This window comes from Heterocephalus glaber, unplaced genomic scaffold, assembly GCF_053883595.1.
Source record: "Heterocephalus glaber isolate CG9 unplaced genomic scaffold, H.glaber_assembly_v1.0 deba00001457, whole genome shotgun sequence".
NCBI lineage: Eukaryota > Metazoa > Chordata > Mammalia > Rodentia > Bathyergidae > Heterocephalus > Heterocephalus glaber.
Window position 1 is genome coordinate 29,003,748 of NW_028258305.1, and position 27,253 is coordinate 29,031,000.

The 27,253-nt window shown below is 40.0% G+C and overlaps 1 long non-coding RNA gene across 1 annotated transcript; it reads right to left on the reverse strand.

Moving 5' to 3' along the window:
* Nucleotides 1-1,131: 1,131 nt before the first annotated feature.
* Nucleotides 1,132-27,253, reverse strand: LOC147827008 (uncharacterized). Its single transcript, XR_015452998.1, has 4 exons — nt 16,245-27,253; nt 13,795-15,211; nt 5,356-5,510; nt 1,132-4,502 (listed from the first exon to the last, which is right to left on the reverse strand). It is a non-coding gene; the product is annotated as an uncharacterized LOC147827008 (long non-coding RNA).

The window sequence follows — 27,253 nt, forward strand, 5'->3', positions numbered from 1 at the left end:
ATTGAGGAATAAAAAGAAATTAATAGTGTTAGAGAACAGTCATAGGAAAGTCCAAACAAAAAGAAGATAAAGAGCAAAATACAGGAAATGAAAGATAAGAAGAGAAAAAAGTTGAAAAGGAAAAAGGTAAAAGGAGAGAAAAGAAATTATAAAGAGAAAAAAAGGAGAAAAACTCTCAAACTTAAAAAAGAACTGATGAAGGAAAGATAAAAATAATAGAAAATAGAAAAATCAAAAAAATATTGAGTCAAAGAAAAAATCCCTATGTTTTTGAATGAGTGGTTTCTTTCCAAGATCTGCATCTTGGAATCTAGCCAGTCACAATTTTCTCCACCTAGCTTTAGAGTCTATGGGATTTTGAGGTGCCCTTCCTGCACCAGAGGCCCCTGTGTCTACTCACCCCAGACTATGGTTACCATCTAAGCCAAGGTGCATCCATGCTCCACTGGTAGATGGGAAATGCAATCAGCCCTCTGGCCTTAGCTGAATGTGGGCTGCAGGGCAGGAGTTTGAGCGGACTGAGCCTTAATGTCAACAGTCACGGGGTCTGGTTGCTTCTTTCCCTCCCCAGATGTTGTCCTTGTCCAGGATCAGATTGGTTGGTTCATCATTGTCTCTGCTGCCCTGTGCCAAGTAGACACAAAACAGAGAGAGGCAGCTTGGAGTTGGTGGATGGTCTTGCCCTTGCATTGGTGGGGGAGAGGGCACTGGGTACCCAGTGTGGGCCTGCTTGCCCACAGTGGGGGAGGATCACTTTCTTATTGGGCCCTGAAGAGATCTCAAAACTCCTTTACCACAGTGGTCCCCAAGCTTTATGGTACAAGAGACTGGTTTTATGAAAGATAATTTTTCCATGGATGGGAGGGTGTGATTCAATCACATTACATTTATTGTGCACTTTTGTGTTATTATGACACTGTAATATATAAAGGAATAGTCATACAACTCACCTGGTGCTAGCATCACCATCTCAGCACCACCACAATCATTAGGCCTTAGATTCTCATACAAAGCACACAACCTAGATCCTACAGCTGATGGGAGCAGCTGTAAATACAGATGAAGCTTCCCTAGCTCACCAGCCACTCATCTGCTGTGTGGCCCAGGCTCCTAACAGGCCATGGACCAAACCTGATCTGTGGCCTGGGGGTTGGGGACCCCTGCTTTACCACCCAGGCCTCCACTGATAATCAAATATAGTGTATGTACTAAAACAGGTTTGCCATCTTTACTATAAGAGTAAGTCATGGGTTGCCTTAAACCAGAAAATGAGGCTTATTTCAGAGAATGATTAAGTTGGTTCCCTGGTGAATGGAGAGTGTGTGACCAGAGACAAAGGCAAACCCTGAGGGTACTCCAGCTCTATGCAATTGAATCTACACTAACTCAAAAATCTGTAAGTAAAGAGAACACAGGGAGGGGAGTAAGTAAAAGCCAAGCTAAAATGAAAGGAGCAGTGCCTGGAGGTGTGCCTACTACCCACTGTTTCCTGAAAGGGGCATCAGATTGTCTCCAAAAGCCAGAAGATTTCTCCAACTTAAGATGCATGAAACTAATGCAGAGTTTCTCCCCTGAGGTAATAGGCAAAGGCTCCATGGAAGCCCCCAAGAAGCTCAATTCCGTGGGTAAAAACCTGATATTGGTGCCTATAGATCTGTCACTGCTGAGACCTCATGAACACCGCGCTCAGAGGACTAGAGCAGGCAGCTGCAATCTTTACCAACAGTGCTTCCAGACAGACACTAAACGCTCTGCAAATGGACACGCTGCTAAAATTCCTTACTGTTGATTAACCCCTTTGCAAGCCACATGCATGTTCTTTTATTTCAGATGCATTAGTCTCTGCTGGGCAAAATCTGATGGGCTTGAGCTGATTTCACAGCAGGAACGGGTTACAGTTGAGCAAGCCTTCTTTTGAAAAAGTCCTTTTAAAATAAAATTGTAAATCACTACTCTCAAAATTCTTATTTTTTTTAATTTTTAAAATAACTTTATTATCAAACACACACACATACAAAAGAAGAACAATGCAAGGGGAAAAAAACTACAATAATATTCAAACACAGTAGAACTCAACCAAAACAAAACTGAAAAGCACTTAAACATTTTTCCATATAACTTAAAAAAGCATCTCACGCACCAACAAGACACCAGAAGGTGTGATTTGTTTCAGAAAGATCCCCAAAACCAACATTGAACAAATAATGATCTGGAAAAAAACTCCAGTTAGTTAGCACACTCCACATAAGCCAAACTTCTCCCTAATTTAAATTTCGATACAGTCATATGACATTCGATGGAAACACAATCCCAGAAATATGCTATTAGGCCATTTCATCCATGTGTATCCTTAATTACACTTTTAGTTTCTCACAGTAGATAAACTATTCGGTATTTACACATGTGTGTCTTATTTATTTCACTTAGGAGTATCACCTCAATGTGCATCCATTTAGCTATAAATGTCTCTAGTTTCTTCTTCTTTATGGCGGAGTAGTACTCCATTTTATTAAAAAGCCCACATCTTCTTTATCCTGTTTCCGGTTGATGGGCAGTTGGGCTGTTTCCAAGCTTTAGCTATTACAAACTGTGCCGCTATAAACATGGGTGCACATATATCGCTGTGGTAAAATTCTTTCAGTTCTTTTGTGAAGATACCCAGCAGGGGGATAGATGGGTCAAATGGGACCTTGAAGACTAGTTCTTTGAGGTATCTCCATACTGACTTCCACAGTGGTTGCACCAGTCTACACTCCCACCAACAATGGAGAAGGGTTCCTTTCTCCCCACACCCCTGCCAGCATTTGTTATTGGTTGATTTCTTGATAGCAGCCATTCTTTCTGGGGTGAGGTGGAATCTCAGTGTTGTTTTCATCTGCATCTCTTGAATAACCAGTGATGATGAACATTTTTTCATATATTTATTTGCTGCTTTTACTCCTTTGTCTGAGAAATGTCTATTCATTTCAGATGCCCATTTTTGAATTGGGTCTTTGAATTTGGGGGGTCTGATTTTTTTCAGTTCTTCATATATTCTAGACAGTAGTCCTTTGTCTAAGATACACTTGCAGAAAATTTTTCCCACATTGTAGGTTGTCTCTTAGCTCTGTTGGTGGTTTCTCTTGCAGTGCAGAAGCTTTTTAATAAGACAAGATTCCAGTTGATGATTCTTTGTGTAAGTTCCCATGCCACTGAAGTTTTGTTCATAAAGTCTTTTCCTATACCAATATCTTGAAGAGTTCTACCTAACTCATCTTCCAGAAAATTTAGTGTTTCTTTCCTAATATTTAAATCTTTAATCCACTTCGATCTTAATTTAGTGCATGGTGATAGGTATGGGTCTAGTTTTAATTTTTGGCGGGTTGAAATCCAGTTTTTCCAACACCATTTATTAAATAAGCTATCTTTCCTCTAGTCTCTTCTTATTTTTTAAAGACTGAGTGCTTTTCTTTATAAGAATTTGGAAATAGACTCTAGGAAATAGAAGGACTACAAATGAAATGCATGGCTGTTTTTTTTTTCTTTTACCTCTAAAGCCTGCTACATGGTCCCTTCCATTCCCTTCCAGCAGGAAGAAGTCAGCACAGCAGCTGAGATCACAAGGAGAAGAGAGAGTTAGGGAGCCCTGCAGAGACATGCAGGCAGCAGAGACCTCGGATGCAGGGTAGGGAGCCAGTGAGGCCTACATGGAGGAGGGGTGGGATATGGAGGTGGTGAAAGGAAGAAACAGGAGTGTGATTGAGAGATAGAGCAAAGAAGTAAAGAGGTTGAAGGTAATAGGTACCAAAATTCTTATTGCCAGATAATATATTTATAAACATCAAAAGGGAAAAATATAGAAACCAACATGCAATCCTCCATATCAGGGAGCTGAATTGGTATGAAGGTATTGGTAGGAGTTTATGCTTTCATTATATGTTTTTAATATATATATACACAGTGTGCCTAGATATCAAAATAGAAGTATATGTAAGTACATCTATGTACACACATATATAAACAGGTAAACATGAAAAGTATGTATATTTCCTAGCTTTGTCCATGGTATGGACCTAAAAGCAAAGATACCCAATAGTAATTAGCACACTGAGTACACAGACCTCAGCTTTCAAAAACTAGCTGTTTTGGTCACTTTTCTTGTCACAGAGACACAATACCCAAGACCCACAACTTAAAGGAGGAGAGGTTAATTTCAGCTCATGAAAATAGACGCTTATTTGGCAACTTACATAAAAATGGTCAATTATGTCAAGAGTCACTGAAGTCAGTAGGTGGAAGTTTGATAAGGAACAGGGCATTGATTGATCTCAGAATATGTCCCTCACAAGACAGTAATCAATTGCAAAAGAAAAAATATTGAATTTAAAGCAAAGAGACCGAGCAAGATAGTCACACAAAAGGATTTAAAACTATCAAGCACATGAAAGATAGACAGACAGAGGAGCAGTAGCAGTGTGAAGGGGTCCAAAGAGATACGACAACCAAGTGCAGCATACAGTATCCTGAAACACAAAGCAAAAACAGAGGGGTTATTGACAGAATTTGAATGAGGTCTGGGGACTGTAAGAATATCAATGTTAATAACTTGATATGGAGGAAGGATTGCTTGTTGGTCCTAAAGGAAAGGATCTTTGGGGGAGATACATACTGGAGAATGTGGGGGTGAGTCTACATCATATTTTCAGCTTCCTCACAAAAGGTTTGGAAAAAGACTGTTGATATGTTTAAGGGAGACAATGATTGATAGACAATGGGTGATAAAGAAAATAAATTATTAGAAATTGGAGAATCCGGTTAAGGTATATGGGAGTTCTTGGTATTATTCTGGAAACTTTGAAATTGTTTCAATATAAGTCAAAGAAAACATATTATATGTAATGTACATGCATACACGCTCTCGGGGAAGTGCAAATTAAAACTACAATGAGATTCCACAATCCAGCCACAAAAAATGGCTAAAGTTAAAAAGACCAAACGTTGGAAAGATGTGAAGGGTCTAGAACTCATCCCCTGTTATTGGAAAGGTAAAATTTACAATCACTGGACAGGATTCCAGGATGTTCACAAAGAGGAGATGGAGATCCTTGACTTGCCCTACCCCAGGAATAGGTTTGCTGACCCTCTCCACAGGGAAAGAATCTTCAGTACTCAGCAGCAGGAGACACAAAAACAATTTACTTAGGAAAAAAGTTCACACTCAGAAAGGGGTGCAGGAATTCAGAGGATAATATACACTGGGGTTAGGGGTTCTATGTGGATTAGAGGTGTCCTGAAGATGGAGGATCTAGGATGTGTATTCCCAGTCTGCCAGGTTTACCCATCAAGCAGGCTAAGTTAGAATGCAAAGCCACTTACATGTGTTTGGAGCTGAGACATGTTTCCAGGCTTAATAGGACACTTTCGTGAGACCAGAGGTCCATAGCGGGAAGTGCAATTTATAGGAGAAAGGCATGGATGGGCCCAGAGCCCAGTTTTACAGGTGCATTGTCCTTAAGACCCTTAGGAATTTCCTGGAAGAGAAAGAGGCCTGAGAAACTTTTGTATATTGAAACTAGTTTTTCATAAAAAATACAATTTAAATTGGGCACAATGGCACATCCTGGAATTTCAGCACCCTGGGAGGCTGAGGCAGGAGGATCATAAGTTCCAGTCCAGCCGAGGCAACTCAGCGTCTTAGCGGGATTCTGGGGATATAGCTCAGTGTAAAGGACCTGTGTTCAAGTCCCAGTACTGAAAATAAAATGTACAATTTTAAAATTATGATTTTCTTTGTCTCCTTTCTACTATCTGTACTTCTTCTATCCTACCTCATGACCACTTTGGGAAAAAGATCTGATAGTTTATTATAAAACAAAACATATACTCTATGACCCAGCAACTCCATCTCTAATTATTTTCCCAAGAGAAATGAAAGTGTATGCTCACCAAATACATGTAAAAGAATTTTCAGAGAAGTTTTATTCATAATAGCCAAAAACCAGAAATAAGATACGCATCAAAAGGAAAATGGGGGCCGGGATTTAGCTCGGTGGTTTCGCCGCCTGCTGTGCAAGAGCAAGGACCCGAGTTCAATCCCCGGTACCAAAAAATAAAAGGGGGGGGGCCCGAGTGGGGCCAAGCGGTTGCAGGCTGACCAGGACTTGCTTGCTCAGCTTGCTCCACCAGCTTTCCACCAGGACAGGGTGAGGAGGACCCCACCCCCACCCCCATGGGCAGGCCCACCAGCTGACAGCTTGGCCGCGTGGGTGCCTCCAACAATACACTCCCCCCCCACCCCTCACCCCCGGCCTCTGGCCTTTTGGCTGTGCAGCTACTTGGTTACACACTGTAGAGGCACAGGGTGACAAAAGCCATTGTCCTGAGCTCCAGAAGTGAACAACAGAGAGAGTGCCTGTCTCAGGCTCCCTGATGAAAACAAGCCCACTGGAAAAGTGAAGGGAATCTCTGCAATAAAGGCCAGACCACCAGACCACTGTGATTGGTAAACTGGAGGGATTATCAGCTCCCATCGGAAACTTGTCTTTCTTCAGGGGAAAAGCAGCTGAAACCTGCAGTAGAAACTTGCAGAGTGCAACCCTGAAGGAGGACAGGGAGCTCAATTTGGGACTTGTAACCAGAAATTTGCCTGAATCTCAAGGGTCTGGGACTAGCTTACTGAGACTCATTGACTTATAACTGCACACTGCTGCCCACGTTGTCTATTGTGACAGCAGAGATACACCTTGAAGGAGGCCCTTTATTTTTTAAAGGTGATAGATTAATAACTACCACAAACTGTCATTCTTTAAGAGGTATTTGATGCTATGGTGTTGCTGATTGTATCACTTGGGCTAAGGTGTTGTGATTGATCTAAACAGCTTTCCTTCCTAGTATAATGAAAATGAGACAGCCTCAGAGTCATTAGAGACTGAAAACCTAAAGACCAGCTATATCTGGAAGACACTTCTGAGAAGCAATCATTCCATAAGGGTTTTTAATAGATCAACAAAGATACTTACAATACAACTTCCTGATATCAACCCAGGAACTAAACCAGGGACAGTACCAAAAACAAAAATGAGAAGTCATTTAAGCAAGTCACAAACCCAGACTTCCACCCCACAAAAGGCAATTTCTGGGGGAAATGAGCTGCAAAAGTCTGATAATCAACCACCTGGACACCCTGAACTGATAGCACAGGAAGTAACAAAACAGATGAATTGAGGCTCTAGAAAAATTCAAAGCAGAAATAATCTCCCACATAACTACAGAGATGGTGAGCAGAGTGAAAGTCATGATTAGAGGCTCTAGAATAGAAACTGATAAAAAAAAATAGATGAGCTCAGAAACATGCTGGAAGCCATGAATGCCCAGCATAAGAAAGAAATGGAAACCATGATCACCCAACATAAGAAAGAAATGGAATCCATGAAACAGATTCAAATAGACATTTAGGAGATTAAAAACTCCACTGAAAGCATGCAGAGCAGATTAAGAGAATCTGAAGATAGAATATCAGACATAGAAGACAGGATTGTGGTGAAGGAGCATGAAAACAGAGATTTCTTAAAAATAGTAAGGGACCATGAGAAATCAATTCAACAGCTGCTAGATGATGCAAAGAAGTATAACATAAGACTGATAGGAGTCCATGAAAAAACAGGAGAAAGTACAATTGACATAAAAAAAAAACTGTTCACAGAAGTAATAGTAGAAAACTTCCCAGACAGAGGAGGAGAATTGGACATACAGATAAGCAAGGCATATAGAACTCCACCCAGCCATGATCAAAAAAAATCTACACCTAGACATATAACAGTCAAGATCTCAGAAACCCAACAGAAGAACAAAATCCTACAGGCAGTTAGAGAAAAGAAACAAATCACCTACAAAGGAAAGCCCATCAGAATCACAGCAGATTTCTCAACACAAAACAAATTAAGGAGAGCCTGGAGTAAAGTATTTCAAGCCCTAAAAGAAAATAACTTCCAACCTAGACTGTTGTATCCTGCAAAATTATCTTTCAAAATTGATGGGGAAATTAGACACTTCCATGACAAAGAACACCTGAGAAATTTCATTAACACCAAACCAGCACTCCAAACAATTCTAAGCAATGTCCTAGAAAAAGGCAATGAAGGTCACAACTCCATGAGGCTCAACAGAGGGAAGCCACCAGACAAGGTAAGAAACTAAAGGGAAAGGGGGAAAAAGAAATAAGAGCCAACAACAGTAAAACATCAGGACAAGGATGAGTCAATATCTCTCAATTATAGCTATCAATATTAATGGCCTCAATTCACCAAACAAAAGAAGTAGACTGACAGAATGGATTAAGAAGCAAAATCCAGCAATATGGTGTATACAAGAAACACACCTAACTCAAAAAGAAATTCATAGACTGAAAGTAAAAGGATGGAAAACAGCTCTCCACCCTACAGGAACCCAGAAAAAAGCAGAGGTAGCAATCTTATTTGCAGACAAAGTAGATTTCAAACCAAAACTAATGAAGAGAGACAAAGATGGTCACTACATCCTTGTGAAGGGAACAATCCAAGAGGAAGAGATGACAATCCTAAATATATATGCACCAAATATGAATGCCCCCAACTATACAAAACAAATATTAATGGACATGAAAAGCCAAATAAGCACTAATACAGTTGTAGTGGGGGACCTCAATTTCCCACTATCACAAATAGACAGATCATCTAGACAAAAAATTAACAATGAAATTCTAGAACTGAACGAAGCAATTGAACAAATGGATTTAATAGATATTTACAGAGTGTTCCACCCCACAAAATCAGCATACACATTCTTTTCAGCTGCACACGGGTCATTCTCCAAAATAGACCAGATGCTAGCTCACAGAACATGTCTAAGTCAATGTAAAAGAACTGAAATTACCCCCTGTATATTATCAGACCACAGTGCAATAAAATTGGAGATCAATAACATGAGAAACTGCAAAACTCCCACAAACACCTGGAAATTGAATAACACCCTCCTGAACAACCAATGGGTCACAGAGGAAATTAAAGAAGAAACTAGACAGTTTCTACAAGTAAATGATGATGCCAGTACAACATTTAGGAATCTATGGGACACAATGAAAGCAGTTCTATGAGGGAAATTCATAGAAGTGAATGCCCATATTAGGAAAACAGAGAGAACTCAGATAAAAAATCTAATGCAGAGCCTCAAACTCCTAGAAAAAGAAGAGAATAACAAACCCAAAGCCCACACAAGAGCAGAAATTATAAAGATCAGAGCAGAAATCATTCCAATGGAGACTAAGAGAACAATACAAAAAAATTAATAAATCAAAGAGTTGGTTTTTTTGAAAGAATAAATAAAATCGATAAACCTTTAGCCAACCTTATCAAAAAAAGGAAAGAAAAGACTCAAATCCATGCAATTAAGAATGAAAAAGGGGAAGTTGCAACAGAACTAGCAGAAATCCAGAGGATCATCAATACCTACTTCGAGAACCTGTACTCTAATAAAATGGAAAACACAGAAGAAATGGACAGATTCCTAGATACATACGAATTGCCAAAGTTAAATGAAGAAGATATAGAAATTCTAAACACCCGAATTACAATGAGTGAAATTGAAAATGTAATAAAAAATTTACAAACAAAGAAAAGCCCAGGTCCTGATGGCTTCACTGCTGAATTCTACAAGACGTTTAAAGAAGAACTATCGCCATTACTCTTTAAACTCATCAAGGAAATTGAAAGGGAAGCAAGGCTTCCAAACTCATTCCTGGAAGCAAGTGTGACTTTGATTCCAAAACCAGGGAAAGACCCAACCCAAAAAGAGAACTACAGACCAATCTCCCTAATGAACATAGATGCAAAAATCCTCAACAAGATACTGGCAAACAGAATATAGAGTGTCATCAAGCAGATCATACACCCTGACCAAGTTGGATTTATCCCAGGGATGTAAGGATGATTCAACATCTATAAATCAATAAATGTAATACACTATATTAAAAGAGTCAAGGACAAAAACCATATGATCATCTCAATAGATGCAGAAAAGGCATTTGACAAAATCCAGCACCCACTCATGATAAAAATGCTACAAAAAATTGGAATAGAAGGTCTTTATCTCAACCTGATTAAGGCTATCTATGAAAAACCAACAGCCAACATCATGCTAAATGCTCAAAAACTGAAAGCTTTCATGCTAAAATCAGGAATAAGACAAGGATGCCCAATATCACCACTCCTGTTCAATATAGTTCTGCAGCAATTAGAAAAGAGAAAGAAATAAAAGGAATAAAGATAGGAAAAGAAGAAGTTAAACTCTCATTATTTGCTGATGATATGATACTTTACATAGAAGACCCAAAAAACTCTACCAAAAGACTTCTGGACTTAATTGACAGATTCAGTAGAGCAGCAGGATGCAAGGTCAACTCTCAAAAAACAATACCCTTCTTATACACAAATAGGAGACTCATTGAGAGAGAAATTAGGGAAACAATTCCTTTCACAATAGCATCCAAAAAAATGAAATATCTAGGAATCAATCTAAAACAGGAAGCAAAAGACCTCTATACTGAAAACTACAGCCCCCTGAAAAAGGAGATCGAGGAGGATATAAGAAAATGGAAAGACATCCCTTGCTCCTGGGTAGGAAGAATCAATATAGTGAAAATGGTCATACTTCCAAACTGCTATATAGATTTAATGCAATGCTGATTGAAATTCCAACAATATACTTCACAGAGCTAGAGAAAACAATCCAAAAATTCATTTGGAACCAGAAGAGACCTAGAATACCAAAAGCAATTCTGGGCAACAGAGACATGGCTGGGGGTATCACAATACCCAACTTGAAGCTATACTACAAAGCTACTGTGATAAAAACAGCATGGTACTGGCAAAGAAACAGACCCGAGGATCAGTGGAATAGATTAGAAGATGCAAAAATAACTTCAGACATACTCAGCCACCTCATCTTTGAGAAAGGACCCAACCACCCTCATTGGAGGAAAGATAGCCTATTTAATAAACAGTGTTGGAAAAACTGGATTTCAACCTGTCAGAGATTAAAACTAAACTCATATCTATCACCATGCACTAAACTGAGATCTAAGTGGATTAAAGATCTAAATATTAAGACAGAAACACTAAACTTGCTGGAAGATAAGTTAGGTAGAACTCTTGAAGATATTGGCATAGGAAAAGACTTTATGAACAAAACTTCAGTAGCACGGGAACTAGCAGAAAGAATCAACAACTGGGATTTCCTCTTATTGAAAAGCTGCACTGCAAGAGAAACCACCAACAGAGCTAAGAGACAACCTATGATGTGGGAAAAAAATTTTAGCAGCTGTAACTCAGACAAAGGGTTATTATCTAGAATATATAAAGAACTGAAAAAAATCAGAGCCCCCAAATTCAAAGACCCAATTCAAAAATGGGCATCTGAAATGAACAGACATTTCTCAGGCAAAGAAGTAGAAATAGCAAAGAAACAGATGAAAACAATGTTCAATATCACTTGTCATTGGAGAGATGCAGATGAAAACAACACTGAGATTCCACCTCACCCCAGAAAGAATGGCTGCTATCAAGAAATCAACCAATAACAAATGCTGGCAGGGGTGTGGAGAGAAAAGAACCCTTCTCCATTGTTGGTGGGAGTGCAGACTGGTGCAACCACTGTGGAAATCAGTATGGAGATACCTCAAAGAACTAGGGCTGGAGGCCCCATTTGACCCAGCTATTTCCCTGCTGGATATTTTCCCAAAAGAATTAAAAGAATCATACCACAGAGATATATATGTACCCATGTTTATAGCGGCACAGTTTGTAATAGCTAAAGCTTGGAAGCAACCCAAGTGCCCATCAACTGGAAACTGAATAAAGAAGATGTGAGGTTTTTTTTAATAAAATGGAGTACTACTTAGCCATAAAGAATGAGAAACTAGAGACGTTTATAGCTAAATGGATGCATATTGAGGCCATACTCTTAAGTGAAATAAATAGGACACACATGTGTAAATACCAAATAGTTTCTCTAGTGTGAGAAACTGAGAGTGTAAATAAGGACTAACAGGATTAATAACTAATAATTGATACTATGAAACTGGAAAAGGTCCAAAGGGTGGTGGGAGGGGAAGGGGAAAGGAAAAATTATGAGAAAAGAAAAAAAATGGAAACGAAGTATGTAAATAGGGAAGGGTTTAGGGATGAAGGGCGCACAGGTAATGGGGAAAAAATAAGAACCAGGATACATCATGTACAGGTACAAGCACCCAAAGATAAATGTAAATGTATTGTATACCTAAAATGTACCAATAAAAGAATTTAAGAAAAAATAATAAAAGAGAAGAAAAACAAAAAAAGGAAAATGGACTATGCTATAATTATACCATGTTACCCTACTGCATAATAACAAGGGACAGAGTGCTCATACACACAATAGCAGGAGGGAATTGTAAAAACATGCTCAGTGAAAAAAGCCTCTGCAAAAGACATTGAATAATTCCATTTCTGTGAAGTTCGAAAACAGGTATCTATGGTGGGAAAAATCAGAGCAGTATTTGCCAGGGTAGGGGGATCGGTGGTTGACGTGACGGTGGGGAATATGCTGTTATGAAAATGTTCCCTCAGTAGATCCTTCAGTTACAGACACAGGCATTTGTCAAAACTTCTCAAGTGTTACACTGAAGATTTGTACATTTCTACGTGTGTAACACAATTACTTCAAAAGGAAAGAAAAAGAACAACAGATATTAAGCTATAGGTATTGATATGCATGCTGAAATAATCAAGGGAAAGTATGCTGATGTCGGCAACTTGTTTTGAAATGAATCCTAAAAAAAAGGTGGATCAATGGATGCTTCAAAAGATAAATAGATGTGCAATAAAGCAATCACTGTAAAATGTTAACCATAGAATCCAGATGATAGATAGTGTTGTCTGTAGTTTTTTTAATCTTTTCTGTGTTTGAAAATTTGCATAGTAAAGTGTTGGAGGAATACATATATATGCAAAACAAAACAAAACCTCTCACAATGAACTAGATGTTTGGGCCCACTAAGGTGAAAACTGCAAAACAACTGCATGGACTGAAGAGCACAGACAAGCATCTCTGAAGTATTTTTTGCTTGTGTGTGTTCTAAGAGAAATGAGAAAGAGGGACATCTATGGGTCAGTTCTTCCCATCATCCTTAATGTAGGTCATCACTCAGAATGGCTACCTTTTGACCACTGATCGCTAGAATACTCTAAAACATTAAATCAACCTAACCGTTTTTTACTTTGTCTTCTGAAAATGTTACCAGTTAACCAAATAGCACAAAAATAGCTTCTCTGATGTTAACTAAATGGTCCTTCATTTTTCACTGCAGTTCAGTAGTTATCTACTAGAAAGTGTGCATTGACTCAAATGCATTACTTTTTGCTGTTAGTATATATTTTCATGGTAATGTTACACATAGAGTTCTGCTACTTGCTTTTTGTTTATTATGTCCTTGGATAAAATGTCTACATATATAAATTATATTGTCTGTAAAATAGAAATATGATTGTGGTGAACACCAATTTAGTTAGTACTTACAATGTATAATGATGTCTAGCACATAGAATTGCTTAATTAACATTAGTTGTGGTTAGTCCATTGGAAAGGGGTCCTATAATTTATATGATCAATGATGGGCATGTAGTTTGCTCCTAGTTTTTACCGACTGTAAAGAATATAGAATTAGACAGACTTATAATCTTTATATGTAAAATATTGCTAGGATAATTTCCTAGAAGTGGAGACACTGGACCATAGAGAACATACCTTGTAGCAGTTATCTCTCAGCCAAAGTACTTGCTCTGTGATCCTTGGGTGGGAGTCTGTCAACTACCTTTCCCAGATTGGCTTGCTGTTTTTGTTGGCTTGTTTCTTCTAGGAAGATATTGTCAAATGTACGTCCAAAATGGCTGCATAAATTTGTAGAACCATCATTAGTGAATAAAGAGCCTCTCTCCCTACTGTGGCATTAAAAAGAAAAACAAAACAAAACAAAAGAAATCATCTTTAGGGCCCCATTCAAGGCCTTCAAAGTAAGAATCTATAGGGAGGAGGTCTTAGCTTATGTGTTTTTCTGAAAACACTGTAAGTGGTTCCATTGTATAGCCAAGTAAAAACTATTGTTTTATATCTGTAATTCTCAACTTGTGGTCCCTAGACTGACAGTGTCAGCATTGCCTGAGAGTTTGGTAAAAATGCAGAACTTCAGAAGCTTCATTTTAACAACATCCCCTAAAGCTTGAAATAACAACCCTACAAAGGCCATTGCAACAGAGGTGTGACAAATCCGGGGTTTGTGGTGCCTAATGCTTACATAATTGGGTGGACCTTTTTACCAAAAGATAATGGTATAGCAAATTACAAACAAAAACTGAGTATGACCTAAATATTTATTAGCAATGAAATAATATATCATAACAAAATACACATTTTTAAAAGCTGAAAAGTATCTCTAGCATCACAAAATCCAGAAAACCATAACAAAACATGTGGAAAACACAAAAAAATCCCATAACAAAACACATGTGTGAACCGCCTCATGTACCTCTCCGATAGTTTTCTAAATTTTTAGCTGTCTCTACATTAAAATTTTTTTCTGTTATCTTTCTACAGAGATGAGAAAGATAATTCAGTTAGCTAAAATTTTGTGGGTTTTTATTACTGATTATTTAGAAAAAGTTTTTTCAATTTCCAACTCATTATCACATACAAAATTCTTAGCGTTTTGTCAATTCCAGGATAAACTCTGCACAGTGTCTTTCCCAGGAGCTGTAAGAGTGATGGCATTTCCGGTTTCTCGTCTTGCAGCTAATTTTTCATGCCCTTTGAATCAATGACCCTCATTAAGCAGCTGCAGTCCATGTCCTTGCAGGCATTACTCTCACCTTCCTTCTGCTCTTTTGGCCCTCATCCTGGAGGGTCTTAATTCACCTAAATTTCTTTACCTCTTCTGTCATTTTATCCATATTTTCTTTGATATTACAATTTTATTTCTGGTCCTTATGATTTTGACCATCAGAGTTTATAACCTCTGTTGTGATAAAAGAAAGTTTCCAACATTGTGAAGTTTCTCCTAGTTTCCTTTCTTTTAATTTAGGTCTTCAGTTTCCAGAAGGAGGCATCCTTCCCTTCACATTTGAATTTCAGTATAATCAACCATTATGAAAATAGATACAAAATTAATCTGAAATGAAGGGATACATAAAAGCAAGTCAAATTCATTTAATCATATATTGAGTCACATAATAGTGCAATTACATTTCTCTTTACTATATCTTTTCCTTACTGATGAATATAGGCATTCTGTCACTAGAACACTTGATTCTGCAGGATTTTCTAATGACTCGGGTCAATTCTGCATGCTGTTTCATCTGAAACCACCAGAACTCATCAAGACAAGGTACATCAGAATACTGAGACTTATTTTGAGATGCATAAAACCTGCAATATCACACATAAACTTACTGTTTGTAGTGCTGGTAAGGGTTTTTGTCCTTACAAACACAGTAATTCTGGTAGATTCTATTTTGAATAATCACCATCAAAAAATTTAGAAGTGTGCATAATTGTATATTGTACATTATTATATGTAAAATTGTGTATGTGACATGATTATTAGTATTATTTAGTATTATATGCCTGATAGAACATTTGTATTTTGCTTAGGCATTATTGTGAACTGAATCATCCATCCACAATTTTATGTCTGATGATTAGAAAAATTGCCCACAGACTAGCTTCTGGCTCTATATATTTCAAGCCATGTTTTTTGGGCAGGGAATATAACTGAGTGGTAGAACACAGGTCTAGCATGTGCAAGGCCTTGGGGTTGGTTCCCCAGCACTGCAAAACAAAACAATCAGATCTTGTTTCTCTTCCACTCTCCACGTACTTTTAGTTCATTTCACAACACTAAGGGTGGCACTGGACCTTCATGCCAAAATACTAGGTAAGTCAGCACCATGGGTGGTCAATAGACCCCTGGAAATCATATCTACACTCAGATGGTTAGCAACATTTTAACTATGTATACATTGAGTGAGTATAAGCTACATAAAAATAAATAGATATATCCCGGGCTCAATTTCCTTTTATCCACATCCCCAAAATACCCACAACCTCTTCTAGACCATTCTACAACTGGGAAAATGTGGTGTGTTGGAGAGGGGAGTAGACAGAAACAGATGTCATAACAAATTTCAGTTAAAATGTCTTACCTTTGAAACTTTACAAAAATATGTGACCATGTAAAAAACATGGATGTGGTCTCTCTCATTCAAAACGATAGAACAAAAAAATGTCTTCAGAGAACATCCAGTATGACCTTTCCCTTGTGAAGAAGGGGAGACTGAGGCCCTCAGAGGTTGTGTGACTTCCCCAGGATCACACAGCCAGTTACTAAAGGACCGGGATAAGAATCTGGACTCAGGCACTGTCTCTGGAGTCTTTGAAGTTTTGTGGATTTTCCTTGAAGATCCTTAGGCTCTGAGAGTTAAATTTATGCCCAAATAAGTATTGAAGGAATAAAATGTTAGAAGAGGTGTCCTTCTAGATTTCACTTAGGTAAAGTACCAAATAAATACCTTTTATCCCTGGGATCCGCCTCATAGCCTCTCACAAAGTACTTGCCAGCAGAGATATTTTGCTGATCTGTTGAACTGTACATGACAAAGGAAAAAAATCCCTTCTCTAAGTCATAACACATATGCTGATGAGATATTGTTTTATACCAAAATAGGCATTCTCTACCCCAAAGAGGGAAGGATTACTGAATGCTGATACTAATGCTAATGCTAGCCTATTACAAGTGTTTCTCGCTGTGGCTCCATCCTGATTTGTGCCTTGAGACAGAGATTGCAAATCCTTCCCAAATTACGGTATCTATTCGGTTTCTATGGGTTGCAATACGTTCCCACACTATTTTAACTCAATCCTTTCTACCCTGAAGGTTTATTTTCTCTGACAATTCCCACACACCCCATAATTACAATAACTTAAATATCAGGTATCTGGGCTCTACTGTTGTCACCCCATTTGTGCAGCCATCACTTCCAGAATGTTCCTGCTGTGATACAGGAAGAGCAGAGGCAGGGAACACTGCAGAGAAGATGCAAAGAGGAGAGAATCAATTTGTTTGTTCTGAAGGGCTCTCAGAGCGGTGGGGGAAACAGACACCTGGCACAATCAGTACAATGCCATGTGGTGGCCTCTAGAGCTCAGAGAGGGAACAGTAATTCTTCTGGGGAGAGGACTTCACCCTTAAGTCTCACAAGAGACTGTTCACCTGGGAGAGAAGAGGAAGGGCATTCGCAGCAGAAAGATTGTCATGTGCAAAGGCTGGAGATATGAAAGAAGTGTTTGGAAGACAGCTAAGTGTTTATTAGACAGCTAAGCATAACCTAGACTGCCTGGGACCTGGGAGGACGGGATCAGAAGAAAAGCCGAAATTCCAGGAGCATCCTATTGAGGGAGAATAGAAGAAATAAAGATGAGTAGAAAGGAAACAAGAAAAATCATAATTTTAAAAGTGTACTTTTGAGGAAAAACTGCAGCTTCAGAACACAAAAGTTACCCAGAGGTTATGATTTCTTTTCTGTTCCAGGAAACTCACTCAAAAAATTTCTAAAGGTCTTAAAAAGATACAATAAGCCTGTAAATTGGTTTCTGTGCTTTTCACCTGCAAATTACTCTTCCTCCTACAGAAAACTCCATCTTGGAGAAAACAGCACTATTAAGAGGCCAGCGTATCTCAACTTCAAATACATGTAAATGGTTTGTATTTTAACACAGCACGACAAAGATGTACCCAGACAGAGAGCAGGCATACCCATCTGAGAACATCCTAAAACTACATGAATATACCCAACCCTAAGTCCTAATGCACCTCTGTCTTGGGGCCCACGGACTCTTCTCAGTGTGTACTTGTTTCTGCATAATAAACCTCCTTACTCCTCTCATTGAAACATCTTGAAAATTCCTTTTCTGTGAAGGAAGTCAGCAAGCCTGCAATCTACTCCATGGGTGGAGTAAATCGAGGCCCCCATCTTCTCCTTGGAACCTGTCTGGTGACATTATCAGTCTGGAAAGACTTTGCATGTCACGCTAAGGAAAATGGATGTACTTCCACAGGAGAGAGTAAGATTTTCCATAGTGCGGTGGCATAATCAGATCTTGGGAAGACAAGCCAACTACAGGGTGCATGGAGTTAGAATGCCATGTACAGCAAAGGTTCAGGCAAGCAATAAAGGCTATGAAAATCCCAATGACTATGATGACACCATCTACTGGCAAAGGATCTCAAGAGATATTTTCTGATAACCGTCTCATTATCAAAGCCTGTACTTACAAATGCTGGAGCAGGTGAACAAAACAAGAGCCCTTCTCCTCTTCTTTCATACAGCAACTCACAACACAAAGTTCCCAGATCATTTCTATAAGTGAGTGTGAGGTCCCACGATGGGGTCTTCCTACTCCAGTCTTCTAATAACCTGAGTGCTCTAATGCCATGCTCTTTGCTCTCTTCTTTACAACCAATAAGGCTGGATCTAGATGGGCCAGTAAGTGTGACTTGTGAGGCAATGATGTAAGAAGTGTGGGATTTAAATCTCAAAGCTTCTCCCTTCTAGGTCAAACAGGAAAACAAAGAAATCCACTGGCTTCAAAAGAACCAAGAAGTCAGTTTATTATTAGGCCATCAAACTTCCTACGAACCCCAAAATTTGAAGTCCACTGGTAAAAGTTAGATGGAAAAAAGATTAAACCTGAGGACAAATGGGGCTTCTGATCCTGCCCATGCCCATCCTTTGGGAGCACGCAGCATATGCACCTGTCGTGAGCGGCCCACAGGGCTAACTTGCAGGTTCATTCTGGGGTTTTAGGATGGATGAGGCTGCAGGTGCAGTAGGACAAAGGGAGAATTTCTGCTCTGGGGTGGGGGATCTCCCAAAAGAGAGGATAGAAAATGAGCCGAAGGCCCCCATGTCCAGTCTGTGAAAGCCAAAGTAGAAACCGAGGGCCTTGTGTTAGACACAGTTATCCCTGTTGGTCAAATGCGGCCAGGGAAGGTTGCAGCTTCTGATCAGCCATTTTAATCAGCTCCTTATCATCGGAATGTGCCAGTAAGAGGACAGAGAAGGATAGAGATGCCCTGCCTAGAACCACAAGTGGAGCAGATGTGTTTGATGGAAGACAGGAATTGCTTGATAAAATACAGATTGCCTATTTAAGTTTGGATTTGAAGATAGCCAACCAATCCTCCTATTGTATAAGTATAGCTCTACTAATGCATAGCACATACACTGAAACAATTAATTGTCTCAAAACCAAATTAAACTGGATATTCTGTGTCCACTATCTTAACAAATTGGACTGTTCCAGTGAAAGACTCTTATTCTGTGGCATAGAAATTCACATCTCCACAACTAAATTTGAATCTCAATGTTCTAGAAATGGAAAACTTAAAAAGCACTCAGTCCATCAGTTTAAATCTGTTGAGTGTTGAAAGTAAAGAGACCCAAAGAATTGCAAGAACTGACCCAAAGCCACACCACTAATTAATGGCAGGCCAGGGAATAAAGCACATCTCCAGACTCCTGTTGCCATGTTCTTTACCCTCTGCCACCCTAAGTGTCTTTCATCTCCTCGTTCACTAGCTCCCAAATTACTTGAAAATTCCCTAAGGGCAAAGAGAATTATTTTTTAATATCTTCTCTCAGTGCTTTATGAGCCCTGGCAGTGCAATCAATGTTGTGGAGTGGCCAGCCATGTGGTGAAATTACCTGGATGACAGCCACCTCTCTCCCCTTTGCTCAGACCTTCTTGTTCTGAGCCTGGGAGCCTGTTTTCTTGGTGGTAGGAGGCTGGCATAGCCTTTAGCCAGGTGCAAAAATTCTCCTAGACCCCCTGAGAGGCTGTGAAGTGCAACTTTTTGGGTAGCATATAGCCTCTGGGAAGGATCCTAAAGTAATGGGTTCAAGGAAAACACAGCTGAGACCTGGGAGATTGTGTGCCAGGCAACTTCATTTTAATCAGAAATGTCAGCTTCCTCCACAGCAAACCTTGGGCCAGAGCTGCCAACAAAGAGCCAGCTGGACTTGTAAAACTCTTGTCTCCTTGTCTCCCTCTTGTGGACAAGCAGACCAGCAGCTGGTACAGTGCGCACAGGAAGTGAAGAGATGTTAACAGCTGCACAGACTGATACCTAAGGTCTTTGTTTCTCAGGGCATTTGTTGGGCCAGACTTTGACAACTTTGTGAGATGGGTGATCTTCCTAGCCTTCCAGCAATCCTCACAATTCACACTTCTTTGCCTTCTCCTTGTTCCCAGGACCTGGATTGCCTTCTCCCCTCGCCAGGCTCTCATTCTCCATCTCCATGTTCTCAAGCGCCTTCCACTCTAACTCAACCAGGGCTTATCAGAATCCCAGGACCCCAGGAAAGTAAACCCTTACTCTTCCAGGGAGCAAGTTGCCTCATTCTAATAACAAGAGACTAAAGATTCTTCAGCAGGATACTAGGATGCTTAGTGATGGTAATAATATTCATTTAGTGCTTAATAAATATTTCTTTTGTTAAGCACTTGATACACATTATCTCACTTAAATTTATAATCCTCATGGCAAACCAAAGAAGCAGATACTGTGATTATATCCCAAATATAAATGAGGAAACTGAAGTTTGGGAATCTTAACTCATACAAGCTTTTACTCTAAATGGTGGAACTGAGATTCACATTCAAAAATATATGGCTCTAGACTCTAGAAAGTCTTATCCAAAAATACTTTCTACAATGATGGAAATGTTCTACATTGTTCACTATGGTAGCCACTAACTACAAGTAGGTATGAACATTTGAAATGTGACTAATGCAACTGAGGAACTGAGTTTTTAATTTCAATAGCCACAGATGACTAACAACTACTCTATTGAATAGAATACCCTACAGTATAACCCTGGTGTCATTCTAGTTGCCTGTGTGTGCATCTGCCCCCGACAAATGCACACACACTTCCATCCCCTGAGCTTGTTAAGGAGATATTTTTGTCCGCATCGTCTCCTTGGCTCTCACTTCACATAGATTTAAAGTAGACCTTGGCTGGAAAAATTGATAGTTGACTTATGTCCTCTTTGATGCAATCAGGCAAGGGAAAGTAAATCAATAATATAAAAGATAAGGGCTGTTATCCTCGCTGTGCTAGAGACAAATCACATTCGTTTTCTGGACCTACCTTTCTTCCTGTACACAAGGACATGGTATCTAGAATCACTTCCAGCTTTAATATTCTGCAGTTGGAAAAATGTCCCACAGAACCCCTCTCCCACCCACAAAGTGGTACATGGAAAAACAAGAGACCCAGGTGGTGAGTCTGGCACCAACAGTGATTACCTGGAGGAGCAGTCACCAAGCATGCTTGATTGTACACATCCAACACCCCATAATATATAGGGTTCTTTTTTTAGAACCCTAATCAGAGATTCCATTTGCATAATTAACATCTTTACAAATAATTTCAAATGACACATCTGTTCACCATTGCCCCCTCCTTGGCAAACTGTGTGTTATAAATATGGTTTCTCAAGCTCTACAAACACTTGGTGTCTGCCTTTGCTTATTGCTTTAGATACTTTCCATTTTGAGGAGATAATTACCCTGGGTAACCTATGTGCATTCATCCTTCCTGCCAGGGGTGATCACACAACAGCCACACCTGCTAACAACGATCCTTTCTGACTAGCAATGGAGCATACGTTCTTCAAAGGATTCATCTGATTGGATATAAGTACATGTGTATCTTCTACGGAAAGTAGTAATGGCCTCCAGTCAATAGTTTCAATGGGTGCCCATAACCCAAAAAGTAGTTCCGAACCACATACTATGAGTCCAATCATATGAAAGTCCAGGATAGGGAACTCTATAGAGAGACAGAAATTAGATGATTGGTTACTTGTAAGTGGGGAAGTGGAGAATGGGAGGATAAGAGGTAATATGGAATTTTTTTTTCTTGAAGGGAAGAAAATATTCTAAAATTGGCTTTGATTATGACTGTGCCTATCTAAAAACCATACACTTTATGGTGAATTTTATGGTATGTGACTTATAAAATAAACATTAGGAGCCCCTGCTTAGGTCAAAAGGGATGTGAATATAAGTACCTACAAGCAGCCTGGGCCTTTTCTGTGCTCAGAAAGCCTTCAGTGGTACAAAACAGTTCTGGTTTGAAAGTAAGGCCAGCTTTATGGGAGGCGTCCTTTGGGTATGGCTTAATGGTACCAGGGAGTCTCTCCAGGCCAGTGTTTCTCAAAATGAACATGGGAGCTACTGGGTGGTCTGATTAAAATGTCATGGGGCCAAGATTCTGCTGGTGGTCCACTGTATACCCTATGAGTAACAAGGCTCTGGACCAAAAATATGTTAGCTTCCTCTTGTCTTTTCTGAATCTACATGGCACCTAACTCCTTCTGGCAATGTGTAATTTCTCCAGTCAGATAGCACTCGGCACATTTTATTCCTGACAAGGGCTTCCTCCTCAACTAACTTATCTGTCCCCCTGCTTTATGAACTAAGCTAAATCACAAAGCTAAACTAAACAACTAAAGGGTCCCCTTCATCCTTCTACTTTGAGTCGAAGCCAGAGACCGGGCCAGTTGGCCCATTGGTTTTATTTCCTTTTGGCCTAAACTGGTCCACCTTAGCCCTTCAGAATGAAGTTACTGCCTGTAAGAGGCAAATCTGGCTCAAATACAACTTAGACAAAATGGATTATTCCATCCATGGGTCCTCATATAAAATTTCTTTAGTCATCCTACTGCTGGCTTCATCTTCCCAGTCCTGGATAAGGAAGCATGAGACACTGATACTTATTTTAAACCAAAGCTTCCAAAGGAAGAAGGAGATGAGTGGTCTGCCTGAAACAAGTTGTCTCAAGAAAATAAAGGACCCTTCTCTAGCTTGTCCACAGAGGGCCACCATCAAAAATGCCATTGCAGGGATGAGGGGCTATAACTACTCCCATCTCTTTCTCCACCTTGAATCTGGGTCACCTTTCGACCTGTGACTAATCCCAAGGACAGTTATTTGAGATCCAGTGTCAGTTCCTCAAGAGGCCCTGCAGCTTCCTTTCTGTAATGCTGCCCTGAGACCACCAGTCCAGCCCTGTAGAGCACAAGAGGCAACATGGAGGAAAACCGAGGCACTGCAGCCAACTGCTGGCATAGTCTGTCGGATCATGAATGAGGCCATTTTAGACCCTCTAGTTCAACACGGCTGCATAAGTCCACGTGAAATCAGCAGAGGAACCACTCAGTCAACCCACAAATTTGTCAAAAATAATACATTGCGTGCGTGTGTCTGTGTGTGTGTGTGTGTGTGTATTACAGGGGATTAAACACAAAGAGTGTGCTGAGCTACATCTCTGGCCCTTTTTATATTGTATTTGGAGACAGAGTCTTTCTAAATTGCCAAATGCCCCAGGCTGGGCTCAAACTTTTAATCCTCCTGCCTCAGCCTCCTAAAGTTCTCAGATTACAGGCACATTGCCATCACACCTGGCTAAATTACTAGTTTCAAGTCACATCTGTTGGGGCTGGTTTGCTGTACAACAGCACATAACCAGGGTAAACTACACAATGTAAGGTCTCTTCAAATGTGACCTTGTTCTTGGAGAAATGTTGGGGAGGCAGGGGTTTAGCCCTGTTCAAGCCTTTTCCTCTGTACATTACAGCTCTGTCTTCCATGGACTACATAGCTGGCTTCTGCATGTGATTTTACTGCGATCTGCCACGTGAGGGAGAAAACAAATGACACCCAAAGGGTCTCTTTAAATCTTCAGTGGCTCAATTTACCAGACTGTCACGTCTGCACTGTGGTAGAGATTTACATATATTCTGAGGTACCAGAAATAGGTCACAGACACACCGCCCAGGAAGTATGGTTGGGAACCAAATTTGGGAGAGTGTGGGTGCAGGGAGCCCAGGAGGAGAGAAAGGAAATTAGGATGACAACAGCAAGCATGGAGCAATATTTTCCCCCATCCTGACTTCCATGACAAAGGTCTAATTTAGGAATATGGGGGTTTGAGTTTTCGTTGCTTTGCGGTATTGGGGATCAACCCCAAGACCTTACACATGCTAGGCAAGCACTCTATCACTGAACTATAACCCCGCTGCTTAGAGCCCAGGAGGTGGAGATGGAGTTGGCAAAAGGCCCCTCCTCCCTTCCTTTCTCTGCCCCAACCCTGCCGTTCATACAGCTCAGCACTGGCTTACCCAGAAGGAGAGGAATACAGTGTGTTTCATGAGGCCCATTCTCACTGAGGACCAGAGCATCAGACTCAGGGCAAGGCTCCCTGACAAAGAAGCCAAAGCACAAGATGAGCCACCCAAAAGCCACCTTTTAGCAGGGCTTGTGAGAGGGCAAAGGGTGATAATTCTAAAAACAGTCTCCCCTCTGTCTCCACAGAACACTGGTTCCAGGACTCAAACCCCATGGATTCCAAAAATCGTCTGACACTCAAGTTTCTCATATAACATGGTTTGATGTTTGCGTGTAACCTAAGTATATCTTTTGGATTATTCTAGATTACTTATAATACCTAAATGCTATGTAAATCATTGTTAGTTGTATCATTTAAGGTATAAAAAAGATTTGTACATATTCAGATCAGGCACAAATATTATTTTCAAATAATGTCAACTCATGGTTGGTTGAATCAGTGGATTCGGAACCTTCAAATATGGAGGACCACCTGTACAAACATAAATACCATGGACAAGGTTACAAGAAATAAACACAGTTTGCCCGATTCAACTATGTTTCTTTAGGTGCACCATTTAATGATCTGGTAATAATAAAGTTAAAGAAAAGCCTGCCCTGGAACTTAGTAGTTCAATTCAGGTTCATACCCTTTAGAACAAGTCTCACACACGGGTCTGCAGAGACCTCAGCAAGAATGTTTTCCAGCATAGACTCTAGTTGGGATTACATGTTTATAATAAGGTACAGATAAATAAATTGAGAGTTATTCATGCAAAGTTATACAATGTAGCAGTTAAAATATCTGAACTAGATCTATTAATACCGGCATGACTAAGCTGGCACATAAATTGAATATTAAAGAATTTTAAAGGATACATATAGAATAAAAGTTAAGAGTAAAAGCCCAGCCCCAAGGAGTACCAAATATATGATTCTGCACCTCCATCTATATAGTAAAAGTAACTTTAGTGAACAAGAAAAATAAATTCTGATGTTACAATAGCAGTTCCCTCTGAAAAGGAATAGAAAATATTAAAAGAGTGGAATGGAATGGATGATGTAATTATACTCCAACTCATCTTTTGAAGGAAGGAAGGGGGTAAGGAGGGAATAAAGAGAGCCAATGCTAATATGGCAAAATGATACCTTGAATCTGGATGGTCTAGTACATAAATGTCAATTATATTATTTTTGCAGTTTTCTTGTATGCTTTAGCTACTAAATTCTTTTTTTTAATTATTTAAGCTCGATGGGCAGTTCATCAGCAAAGGATTTTACCACGCCTGGTGTGGTACCTCTTCTGCAGGGATCTCCTGGGTTATTAATGACTGGAGTACAACTAAGTCCATCCTAAAATTAAATCTCATATTTAATTGTGTGGCCCACTCCCACACAAGCTCTTTCTCCTCAGCATCACATGACATGCATTGCCTTTGGTCTCTGCCAGATGACACTAGCCCCTGGAGACTGGATAACAGGGAAAGAGGTGGGGGGAACATGAAACCAAAGCCTTGTAAGACAGGAAGAAACACTGACTCCACGAGAGCCCACTTTGGAATGCTTTGTGTTTCTGTCACCTCGGGCATTCTGATTCACTCAGAGAGTCTCCTCCAGATACAAGTCATTTAGCCAGCCGACAGGAGGAACAATTACTGCTAGTTTAAAAGATCGGTTGATTTCTCTGGTGTCTATTTGCCTGTAGTTCTGGCTCTCTGACAAATCAAGTCAGATCAATTCGTACCCTAAAGAGTAAATGGGAGGGGAAAAAAAAAAGACTAAATGGGAGGATGTGATTATTTTCTGGTTCAATAGAAAAGCATTTTATTTCAAAGGACTTCTGCATCGCATTTCTTTTGCAAGTCCCTAGGAACAGGTCAGGTCCATAGAGAGCAGAGGACAGGCTCTCAGGAGGACAACTAGTTTTGCCTCTTCACGTAGTCTGGGAAGAGGGGGAGGAAGTGAGGATAACAGAATGTGTCCTCTAGTGACAGAAAGAAAGCTGCACAAATACTGTGTTTAAGGATTTGGGGGGAGGGGTCTCCTCGGAAGCAGTAAGATTTCTAAGGTAAAACACATGTTAAAGATCCAGGAGTCTAGAAACTTAATTCTATAGGCAGCCACATCAAGATCTACAAAATTTAGTCCTAGCTTACTTAGGAAGCTGAGGTGGGAGGATCTCTTAAGCCCAGTTCAAGGCCAGCCTAGGCAACACAGTGAAACGCTGTCTAAAAATAATTTAAAATCTAGAAAATTATCCATGGAAGAAACTGAACAGTAAGGATAAACTTCAAAACAACAAAGGTGGGCTGGGAATTTAGCTCAGTGGTTTCGCCTCCTGCTGCGCAAGCGCAAGGACCCGAGTTCGATCCCCAGTACCAAAAAAACAACAACAACAACAACAACAACAAAGGTGACAAAAAGATGTAGAAAAGCATTAGAAGTCCGGCTGCCTGCCCACAGATTTGGTAGCTGAGAGAGCATCGGGCACAGGGCAGTGAGTAAATCCTTGACTGGGTCCGGTTACTGAAGGCGCCCCTACAGGATCGGCCTTCTCAGATGTGATCTGACCATTGAACTCGATCTTCAGTCAAGTCCAACCCCCACTCCCGCACATTTTCCATTCCCTCTGCCCACAGTCATTACAGTTGATATGTAGGAGTTGGAACAATGTAGTAGAAAGGTGGGCTTTGGGGGCAGGCTGCTTGGCATCCATTGCCAGCTTTGTGGTTTACTAATTGCAAGAACTTGACAAACTACTGAGGCTTTCCATTTCCTCACCTGTGAAGCCAGAATAGCAACACCAGTAGGACCTTTCTCATAGGACCGAGGTTAAAGGCCGTGGTGAGTACAAAGTTCTTAACAGATACCTGGGACAGATCAAACACTCTATAGATCCTCATCATGATTATTGTTGTTCTGGTTTATGCCCTGGCAGTGTTGTGGTGTTTATTTCTTTATGAAGAACTTGGAGATT